Source organism: Enhydra lutris, unplaced genomic scaffold, assembly GCF_002288905.1.
Source record: "Enhydra lutris kenyoni isolate GAN:26980312 unplaced genomic scaffold, ASM228890v2 scaffoldscaffold141, whole genome shotgun sequence".
Classification (NCBI taxonomy): Eukaryota; Metazoa; Chordata; class Mammalia; order Carnivora; family Mustelidae; genus Enhydra; species Enhydra lutris.
In genome coordinates this window covers 389,596-401,461 of record NW_019154225.1, presented here as the reverse complement: position 1 = coordinate 401,461, position 11,866 = coordinate 389,596, and the positions used below count along the sequence as shown (strand labels likewise).

General features: G+C 34.9%; 1 pseudogene; it reads right to left on the bottom strand.

Annotated features, from left to right (window-relative positions):
• Positions 1-347: 347 nt before the first annotated feature.
• LOC111139988 lies at positions 348-1,300 on the bottom strand (annotated as a pseudogene).
• Between the last annotated feature and the right edge of the window lie 10,566 nt (positions 1,301-11,866).

The following is an 11,866-nucleotide window of genomic DNA, read 5'->3' as shown; positions in this document are numbered from 1 at the left end:
TAATGTATAGAATTGTTAAACCACTATACTGTACATCTTAAACTAATATAACACTGATTGTTATAGTAACTGTAGAATGCCTATGTCAGTAGGCCTTAACTCAAAATATAAAATAAGAGAAATGTCCAAAACAGAAATGTCCAAAACAAAATTATATGTTCAATAATTACTATTTTTATATTTTAAAATTTTGTTTATTTTAGTGATCTCTACACTTAATGTTAGACTTAAATTCATGACCCTGAGGTCAACAGTTGGATGCTCAATCAACTGAGCCACCCCTCAGTAATTACTATTTTTAAATGTGGCTGGGAGTCCATTCTAAATTACTCATTTTAGATAATTTCTCAAATATCATGTATGTTTCTAACCAAGAGCAATCTTTTCTGAGCTACAACCTTTCTAAAAGCTTTCTTCATATCTTTGTTTCTCAGGGTGTATATGAAAGGGTTTATCAATGGAGGGACCACAGAGTAGAATACTGAGATTACTTTACCAATAGTGAAGTTGTACTTGGCTGGAGGGCAAACATAGGCAAATATAATGGTGGCATAATAAATGGTGACCACGGTGAGGTGGGAGGTACAAGTGGAGAATGCTTTCTTCCAAGCCTCATGAGAAGGCAGTCTCATTATTGTAACTATAATGTGACCATAGAAAGACATAGTGAGAGCAAAGAATTTAGAATCACAACAAAGCTACATGTGTAACTCAAAGCCTCTGCCAAAAATGTATCTGAGCAGGAGAGTTTAAAAATGGGGTCTGAGTCCCAAAAGAAGTGATTGATCTGAGGGTCACAAAAGTTGAGCTGAGAAATGAGAATGGTAGATAGGAGAGGGGCACGGAAGCCCCCAATCCAAGATCCAGCTGAAAACTGCAGACAAACAGGAATACTCATGAGGATTGAGTAAGGGAGAGGTCTGCAGGTGGCCAGGTACTGGTCATCAGCCAACACTGCCAGCAGAATGCACTCTGTAGCTTCCAAGGAGAAAAAAAAAGTAGTATTGGGTTATACAGCCAGAAACAGAGATGGTAACAACCTGTGAGAGGCAGGCGTCCAGCAATTTAGGGACTGTGGCTGTGGTGTACCAGATCTCCAAGAATGACAAATTTCCTAAGAAAATGTACATGTGTATTTGGAGTGTGGAATCTAGCATAACTATGAAAATGATGAGCATGTTTCCCGTGAGAGAGAGCAGATATCCTGTAAGAAATATCACAATGTGAGCCTCAGATAGAGAACACCAGAAAACCCAAGAAAAATGAACTCTGTCACTGTTGTTTGCTTTGTTACACCCATATCTCATCTTTTTTGATCTGGAATAAATCAACAAAGCCCAGAAGATAATATATGAGCAAGAAGGAAAATCAGAACATTTTTGTAATCATTTATTTTATGATAGTAATGAACCATAGTACAATAAAAATTAATGGCTAAAAAATATAGTTGGCTTCTTTATTTAAAAAAATTCCATGGGTAGCTCACTTGGTTTAGACAAGTCTCTTCAGCGTTTTTGTTTGTTTGTTTGTTTGTTTGTTTTTGGTGGTTTTTTTTTTTTTTTGAGGTTCAATGCAGGGTTCAAACTCAGGACCCTGAGATCAAGACTTAAGCTGAGATCAAGAGCTAGATGTTTAACCAACTGAACAACACAGGAACCCCTAAATATGCTATCAATTTACATTTTATAATTGAAGAAAATAAGGGGGAAAATAGTTTCCTCACAGTTACATCACTTTAACTAATGGAGCAGGTTTTAAACTCAGGCATGTTGATTCAAAAGACAAATCCCAAGTATTGAATAAAATGCAGTCATATAATTGTTTTATCACTAAAGAATTTAAAAATAGACATTGGAAAATGGTGAAAAATCTTAAGAGAGTGCAGATCAGCTACCATTAGCTGATGGTGGTGTGTCTCTGCGAATTAAGTCTGGGCCATAATTACTTGCCATATCAAGACAAATGTTGCCTATGATTTTATTTAAAAAATGCCTGATTTATTCCATAACTCAGTGTTGGGCAGGAGATTGGTATGGGAGTAAACTATTTCCAGAAAACATAATTAAAGGTCAATTCAAAAGTTATAAAAAATATTTATAAAATATTTTAAACCTCCATACTCTTTTGCTTGCTTGTTTTTAGAATAGTCATAGCCATATATTTTCTTGCATTTGTTAGAAAAGGTCAAAAAGACATTTTTAAATATCCATTCATTGATCAATAGACAATGAGGTTATTTAGGTATCTTGGTTTTTGAGAAGAATATAGAGGGAGATCAACTCACTTTCCAAATATTTAAGTGTGAAATAGAGTACTGACAACTATAGTTATGTTGTGATCTTATAAAAATAAAAAAAGGCAGAAATTTCATCTTAAAATTATTTCTTGTGAATGTATTTATGTATACATCTGTTTTTGTGCCAAAATATCAAGATGAAAATTAGATATGGCAGAAAAAATAAAATCTTAGTAACAATGAAAACTTTCTCATAAATGTAAATTACATTCTTTTACTTTTTAAAAAATTACCTGATATAAAGTTATAGACTCAGTATTTTGATACAGAAGAGGTTTTCTCAGCATATACATAATAGAAATTAATAGTCATATATGGTTAAATAGTCAAATTATATTCCTATGATCAGGAGATTATTTTTTTTTTTGGTCCCATGACACCAACTTATAGCTGTTAATCCCCTAAAAGTGCTAACATTTTTTTTCCATTTTTCTATGAGTAACAAAAGTCAAGTTGTACTTTGTCAGTGTATACAATTAATCAAAAATATTTTGAAAAATATTACAACTAACAAATACATAAAATTAATAATTTAGAAAACTCTTTAGATATGATTATAAATAACTTTTAAAATATATTTCCTGATTTTGATTTTCTGGTTCCATAAGAAAAATACTACCATTTATATTATGCATGCACAACTATGAAACATTTACTGTATGACTATTTTTTCCCAGAATTAACAAAAAATGTAACAATTTGATAAAAGCTATGATAGTAGAACTTTGGCAACAAAATCGGGTCAACACAATTTCAACATTTATTTTTCTGAATATATCATAACTCAGATTTTGCCTTTAATAAAAATAGGATTACACATTTTAATGGCATGCAAAACTAAGAAGGAACTGCAAATTAATAAAAAATTTGTTTTAAACTCATTTTTATTCAATTAAAATAATATTTAAATGTGAAAAATAGCTTCCATATAATTTTAACTTATTTGTTTTTTTAATTTACAAGTTAAATCCTACATGCAAAATAAATGTCAAAATATATTACCTTTGAATACAGAAATAACCAAATTTATAAAAGTACTCTTATGTAACTCCATCACTCTCTAGACAAATTAGAAATAACATGCATAATATCTCCTAAAAGATACTCACTGTTTATGTTTCAACTTTGGAATGTTTTAAATTTAAATTTTATTTAAACTGTCTCAGCAAGACTATGCATTGGACCATAATATATTCAACTAGATCATAAATGAATAAAGCTATAATTGTCTCTATTTCTATGACATTGGCTGTCCCACATCATCTATGATATAGATGAACCCTAAACTCCCTTGTGTATTTTATATTCAAGTTTTATTTCCTCTAAGCAGGATCCAGGAAAAACACAATCTGAGATCCCCTTGTGAGAATTATTCTGATTTTGCAAGCCTATGTCCTTGGAGATACAGTCTCCAATTTTGGGGATTCACAAAGATTCCATGAGAACTTTTCTTTCATGAGAGTGAATCTTTCTTTGGGACTAAAGGAAGAGTGAAGTATGGGAAGTGTGGGAAGAACAAAGTGTGGGAAGCAGTAGCTATGTCTCCCAAAGAACTGAAATCATATCTTCCTAATCATCTTCTTTGACTGCCACTGACCGTGGTATTCATCTTTCACTTATAATTGTAATCCCTCAATATTTCAGTCACTGCAACCATGATTATATTCTTGAGCATACAAATTACACATTAGATGAGCATTTAGAGTCTTCCATTTCAATAATGCAGTTACAAAATAAAAATAAAACTGTACTAACATTCTATTTATACAAAAAAAAAAAATCCTCAGCCAAAAAGCATTTATCCAGTGTGTAAAACAATGTTGTTCAATGTAGTAGAAATGAAGGTTAAGCCATTTCACAGGAATACTTTGCAACAGGAACATGGCAAATATGTTCAGAGAACATAAAAGATAAGAAACCATGGGAACAGAAGAAGAAAAAAAATGCATTATAGATAACCAAATGAAAAAAATCTAGATGACTTCCTTATATGAATGGAAGACAGGGAACTTAGAATATATGGCTGAACATTGAGAATGCTTAACTTAATCAAGTAAAATAATGTGTTTTTTTTCCTCTTTTTCTTTGCATACAAACTCAGAAATAGGCAAAGCATTAGGCAGAGGGAGAGGGAGAAGCAGACTTCCCACTGAGTAGGGAGACTGATGTGGGACTCAATCCCAGGACCCTGGGATCATGACATGAGCTGAAGGCAGATGTTTAACAGTCTGAGCCATCCAGATGCCCCCCTCAATTTGTTACTTAGTGTTAAGAGTTTCTTATGGCTGGTTTCCTTCTCTCCTTTTTCTTTCACCCTTCCCACATGTTCATCTGTTTTCTTTCTTGAATTCCACACAAGAGTGAGGTCTTATCATATTTGCCTTTTTTTGAGTGACTTACTTCACATAGAATAATGCATTTTGGCTCCATCTACATCATTGGAAATAGCAAGGTTTCATTCTTTTTGATTTTTGAGTAATATCCTATTATATATATATGTATATACATATATATGCATATGTATATGTGTGTAAATATATATATGTATATATTTATATATATAATAAAGAAAAAGAAAAAAAATGAATCAAGTGCATAAGGCAAAACTTCATTGAATTACACTTCTATATTTCTTGATTGTGGTTGTACTTACTAATATGTATACAATTATTGGTCATATATATCTATACCTATATCTATATCTATATAGATATATCTTACAGTTTCTTTATTCCTTCGTCAGTCGATGGACACTTGGGTTCTCTCCGTAGTTTGGTTATTGCTGATAATATTGCTATAAACATTGGGGCGCATGTACCTCTTTAAATCTGTATTTTTGTATCCTTTGTGTAAATACCTAGTAGTGCAATTGCTGAATCATAGGATAGTACTGTTTTTAACTTTTTGAGAAATGTCAAGTCTCTTCTCTGGAGAGTATGCATCACACACAACTACACTGTCAACTAATCTTCAAAAAAACAGGAAAATTATTTAGTGTAAAAAAAGACAGTCTCTTCAACAAGTGTGTTGGGAAAACTGGACAGCAACATGCAGAACATTGAAACTGTATCACGTTGTTACACTGTATGCAAAAATAAATTCAAAATGGTTGAAAGATGTAAATGTGAGACAGAAAACCATCAATATCCTAGAGGAGAACAGAGAAGACCTCCTTGACCTCAGCTGTAGGAAGTTATTAGAAATGGTATGGAAGGGAAGGGAAGCAAAAGCCAAAATGAACAACTGGGTTTTCAGCTTCTGAACAGTGAAGGAAATTATAAACAAAACTAAAATGCAACATGTGTAATTATATATATATATATTTTTTCTTTCTTTTAATTTTTTTCTTCTTTCTTTTAAAAATTTATTTATTTACTTTAAAGAGAGAGAGCAGTAGGGAGGGAAAGAGCATCTGAAGCAGACTCCATGCTGACACAGAATGTCATCTCAGAATCCTATTATCACAACCTGAGCTAAAACCAAGAGTCCCATGCTTAATTGACTGCACCACTGTGGTGCCTCTAGAATTGGTGAAGATATTTGCAAATGACGTATCTGATAAAGGACAGGTGTCCAAAGCCTATAAGGAATTTTTCAAACACAACACCCCCAAACAACACAAATAATCCAGTTAAGAAATGGGCATAAGTCATGAATAGACACTTTTCTAAGGAAGGTATCCAGATGGCTAATACACATGAAAAGATGCTCAACATCACTCCTCATCAGGAAAATGCAAATAAAAACCATAATGAGATAATACCTCAAATATGTCAGAATGTCTATAATTAATAACAGGAAATTAAAGGTTTTAGTGAGGATGCAGAGAAAGGGGGAGTATTTTACACTGTTGGTTGGAATGCAAGTAGTGCAACCACTCTGGAAGTTTATCTCCTTAAACACAAGCAATCACTGTCTCCATTTTTGTCTCTACAGCTCAACTTTATTTAAAAAAATATTTTCATATATATAGATTGTAGAATATATATATTTTTTCTGTCTTCTTCCACCTATCATGATGAGTTAGAGATTGATTCATAGTGTTGCATTTTTTAAAGTCTGTATCTTTTTATTTCTGAGCTACATTCCATTGAATATGTGAGGGAGAGATATGTGTGCAGGTGTGGGAGGGAGAAGACCCTAGCTGGGTACTCTAGGAACTGGGGACCTGCAGTAGGAAGACAAATCTTCATAATATTTGGCCTTGGTAAGTAGAAGGACCTAACTGTGACAACTGGAAGTTTATTTTATTTTAAAGATTTTGTTTATTTATTTGACAGAGAGATGGCATAAGTAGACAGAGGGGCACATAGAGGAAGAAGGAGAAGTAGGCTATCTGCTGAGCAGAGAGCCCAATGAAAGACTCTATCCCAGGACCCTGGGATCATGACCTGAGCTGAGGGCAGCCCCATAACTGACTGAGCCACCCAGACTCCCCAACAACTGGAACTTGAAATAAAATCAGTGAGCTAAGATCTAAGAGAGCCAGAAGGTGAAAGGAAACTGAGTCCCCTCCCTTAAAGACACAACACAACAAATATCCCTGGTGAAACACATCATAGAAACATTAGTTTGAGAAACACCTGCAGTGTATAAATGAAGGTTTATCTATTAATTCAGTGCTGCAGGGACATATATCTTTGGGAAACTTCTCTGAGTACAAAAGAGCAAGAGGGGCTCCATTCCCTCCCCTTTTGGAGAGATATTTGTGGGAACCAGCACAGCATTAACACTTTCCATTTAGATTGCTAAGAGTATGCACTGCCTCCAACTTCATGTTCTACTGTAGTCCTTCCCCCTCTGCCTCTATAGGTATTTTCCTAAGGATCTACACTTCCTTCCAGCAACAGACTTGTGTGGATTTTGTTAATATGGTTTATCTTGATGCCCTGTTCTCCTGTAGACCTGCCCCCTCCAATATTCCCTTGGCAGCATGAGACTTGCAGGGTGCAAACATCCCTGACAGGAGACAGCACCACTTTGATGTGAAAACTACACACACAACTTCAATTGCATCTTCAGCAGTGAGCTGGTGGGAGACATCTCATCTGACTGCAGGCCCCAAACAAAAATCAGAGCTTCTCATGGGATAATAAAAGGAAATGCCCTGCAATTCAATGTTATTGCACCTTGCACCTAAAGTAAATACCTGATCTGACTCAACTCAAGCCCAAGGTGACCCAGACTGGACCACTGGGACAAACCCCTGCCTACAAATGGCAAAAAACAAGTACAGAGGACCAGACTAAAGTCAAATATGGATCAGCCACAGCATTAGGTACAAATAGCACATAGCATATATCACTAAAGCACCAGGTTATGGAGAATAGGGAACATTGCATTACAGGACACTACAAGACCTCTTCTTCATAAGGCCATTACTTTCAAGACAAGGACACATAGCTAAATTTCCTAACACATGAAACACCCACAGAAACTTAAACAAAATAAAGAGACAACAAATAACTCCTAAATAAAAAGCAAAGAAAACAGACAAAGTCACAGCAAGAGAGCTAAATGAAAAAGAGATAAATAATATGCCTGGTAGGGAATTTAAAGTAGTAGCAATAAAGATACTCATTTGACTTGAGAAAACAGTGACAGACAAGAAACCCTCAACAAAGAAATATAAAACATTAAAAAAAGAATCAATCATAGATGAAGAACACAATAAGTGAAATAAAGAATAACTTAGAGGGAATAAAAGAAGATGGGGGGGGGGAAAGAAGACTGGAAAGGGGAGAAGAATGAATCAATGACCTGAAGAACATAATAGTGTAAAGTAAGCAAACTAAACAGGAGAAAGGAAAAATAACTAAAGAAGAAAAGATGAAAATAGATTAAGTGTTCTCAGTAATATTATCAAGAGTAATGGGATTCATATTATAGAGATTCCAGGAGGAAAAGAGAGAGAAAAAATAGATTTTTTTTATTTTAAAAAATAATACCTGAATAGTTAATCTGAGGAGGAAATAAACATCCAGATTCAAGAGGCACAGATATCCTTCAACAAAATCAACCAAAGGAGGTCCCCACCAAAAGAAATAGTAATTAAAATGGCAAAAAGTAGTGATAAAAGGAGAACTTAAAATCAGAAGGAGAAAAAGAAAATAGTAACCCCAAAGTCCATCAGCTGTTTTTTTTCAGCTGAAACTTTGCAGGCCAAAAGAGGTTGCCATGATATAGTCAAAGTACTGAGAGGGGAAAACAAACAAACAGACAAAACAAACAACAGGAACAAACTTCAGCCAAGAATACTCTATCCAGCAAAGCTGTCATCATTTAGAATAGAAGGAGACAAAGAGTTTCTCAGACAAACAAATGTTAAAAGAATTAAGCAGCAATCTTAAATAAATGTTAATGGAAACTCTTTGAAAAAGGGAAAAAAACATAAGCAGGAGTAAGAAAAGTAAGAAACACAAAAGTAGTAAAATTAAGTATATCTTTCATATCAATCAAAAAATTCAAAAAATAAAATGTAAAGTATGATACCAGATATCTAAAATATGGGGAGAAGTAAAAAATTGCTTTTTAGAATGGGTTGAAACATCAGCAACCATCAAATTAAAATAGACTGCTATATGGATCAGTTGTTATGTATCAACTTAATGTTTACCACAAATCAAAAACCAGTGATAAATATGAAAAAAATAGAAATCAATAAAAATATATCAAGAAAGAAGGCCAGCCAACTGTGAGACAAGAGAGCAAAATAGAAAGGAAAAGTGAATAACTACAAAAGCAATCAGTAGGAAGAAGGAAATAATAAAGATTAAGTAGAATTAAATGCAATAGAAACTAAATCAACAACAATAACCCCCATCAATGAAACCAAGACCTACTTTGAACATATCCAACATTTGTAAACCTGAAATGTACAATTTAGATTTGTTAAATATAAACAAAATCTAAACATATCTAAATAAAAAAAAAAAGATTTGTTAAATCTTTAGGCAGATTCACAAGAGAGAGAGAAAGAGAGAAAGAGAGAGACTTCGAATAAACAAAATAAGTGACAGAGCAAAAAAGAAAATAGCAAAATAACACCACAGTAATTTAAAAGATTATGAGAGAATATTTTTAAAAATTCATATACACAAAATTGGACAACCAAGAAAAAATGGATAAATTTGAGAAACACAGCCTCTGACATCTGAAGCAGGAAGAAATAGAAAATTTGAACAGACCAATTACCAACAATAAAATTGAATTAGTGATCAGAAAACTTTCAGCACAAAAATCTAGGATGACTTGGCTTCACAAGTAAATTCTACCAAACATTTAAATATGAGTCAATACCTGTTTTTCTTCAACTATTCCAAAAAACTAGAAGAGGAAGAAAAACTTCCAAATCCATTCTCTGAAGGCAGCATTACCCTGATACCATAACCATATAAACACAGTTAAGTATACACATGAGAGAAAGAAAACTACAAGCCAATATCTCTGATGAACATGGATGCAAAAGTTCTCAGTTAAACATTAGGAAAGAGGAGTTAAGTGGTGGAATATATTAGGAGGACCCTAGGCTCATCTCATACCTCAAACCCAACTAGATAACTATCAAATCATTTTAAATATCCTGTAAATCAGGCTGAAGACTGACAGAACAAATATCACAACTTAAGGGAGAGAAGAAACCAAATCAAAGAAGGTATGAAGTCCAGAGATATGGCTTGGGGGAGAAATGAATGAGGAGTGCTGTGGAGGAGAGGGAGCCATGATTGTAGAGAAAAGTGGGAGAAGAATACACAGGGGAATGCAAAAGACTATTGCCCCAAATCCATTCTCTGGGAAAATGACAGTGGCTGATTTTTGTGAGTTCTTGCAACTTGTGGGATGTAAAGACTGGAGTTTTAAAGGTGGCTCAGCCCCAACACTGGTTGCCTAACGTGCTTACACCAGGTTCCACAACTCTGAACTCTGGCTTTACTGCACTTCTTGCTGAAGTCTGCTTCAGTCTCTGTTGTGGCAAGACACACTCCTAGAAGACCAGTGAAGGCCCCTATCTACACCATGTCCCTAAACGTTGAGTTTTAAAAGCCAGTACGCTTGACTTCTACAGACTCCAGGTGCACTGTGCTTCTGGAGAAAGGACAGGCAAAAAATCTGAAAGCAGACAGTGTGAAATAATGATCTAAAGAATGTTGGGTCATACATGGAGGTGAAAAACTCTAACTGCTTTCTGGAGAGTCAGTGGGCACAGGAAGCACCACTCCTGGGACATAGGGCTTGGCTGGTAGCATTTTCCTCCCTAACTCCTCAACACAAAAGCAGAGCAACCTCAAGTAAGCAGCACAGCAACAACATTGGCTGCCTACTTTATTTACACCAAACCCCCAACCCAGCACTCTGACAATACTGCCATTCTCAGTCAAGCTTGTCTCAGTCCCATTTTGGATGACCCCTTCCCCATAAGACCAATTGAAAACTTCACTAAAGTATGTTTCCCAAGCAAAGAATTCTGCAGGGCTTCAGTTCTTTTGGGAGTAGTATCAAGTCCCATGTAAAAACAAAACAAAACAAAAAAACAACCAGAGCACACTTAATTAACATCACCACACTCTGGCCAAGGACCACACACTGCCTACTGCAGGTAACGGGAGACTCTTCAGATGACTGGCCTGAAGGACTCAGTAGCCAAAACACAATAGCAGAGGAAAACAAAAACAAACAAATGAATGAATGAATGAGTAAATAACTGCAGCAGCAGAACCCATGCAGGACTGAAAAGAGACACCCTCTGAAGCACAGGCCCTGGATGCTATATGACCTCCTCTGCATAAAGCCATCACTCTTAGGAGCAGAAAATATGCCCAGCTTCCTAACACAAAGAAGGCAGAGTTAGACAAAATGCTAAGATGAAGGAATTTATCCCATATGAAAGAAGAAGACAATGTCATGGCCAGAGATCTAAGTGACACGGATATGAGTACTACGCTTGATGGAGAATTTAAAACGACAATCATAAGGAAACATACTGGGCTTGGGAAAGTAATGGGAAAAAATTGGGGAAGACTTTACTACAGTGATAAAAAATTAAAAACAGTCAATCATAAATGAAAAACACAATAGCTGAGCTTTAAGCATATTTGATGTAATGAATGCAAGGATGGAAGAAGGAGAAGGATGAATAAATGATACAGAAGAGAGAATAATGGAAAATACTAAAGCTGAGCAAAAGAAAAAAAAGAAAAAAAGAAAAATTATGGAAAACAAGAACAATTTAGGGAACTCAGTGACTACAGCAAATGTAACAAGATTCCTATTATAGGAGTCCCAGCAGAGGAGAGAGAAAAGGGAGCAGAAAATGTATTTGAGGAAATAATCCTGAATAATTCCCTAGTCTGGGGAAGGAAACAGACATCCAGATCCAGAGGGCAAAACAGGCCAACACCAAGACGTATTATAATTAATTTTGCAAAACATAGTGATAACAACAACAAAAATTGAAGCAGCAAGACAAAAGAAGTCCCTAACTCACAAGGGAAAACTTACCATGCTAGTTGCAGATCTCTCAACAGAAACTTAGCAAGCCAGAAGACAGTGGCATGATACATTCAATATGCT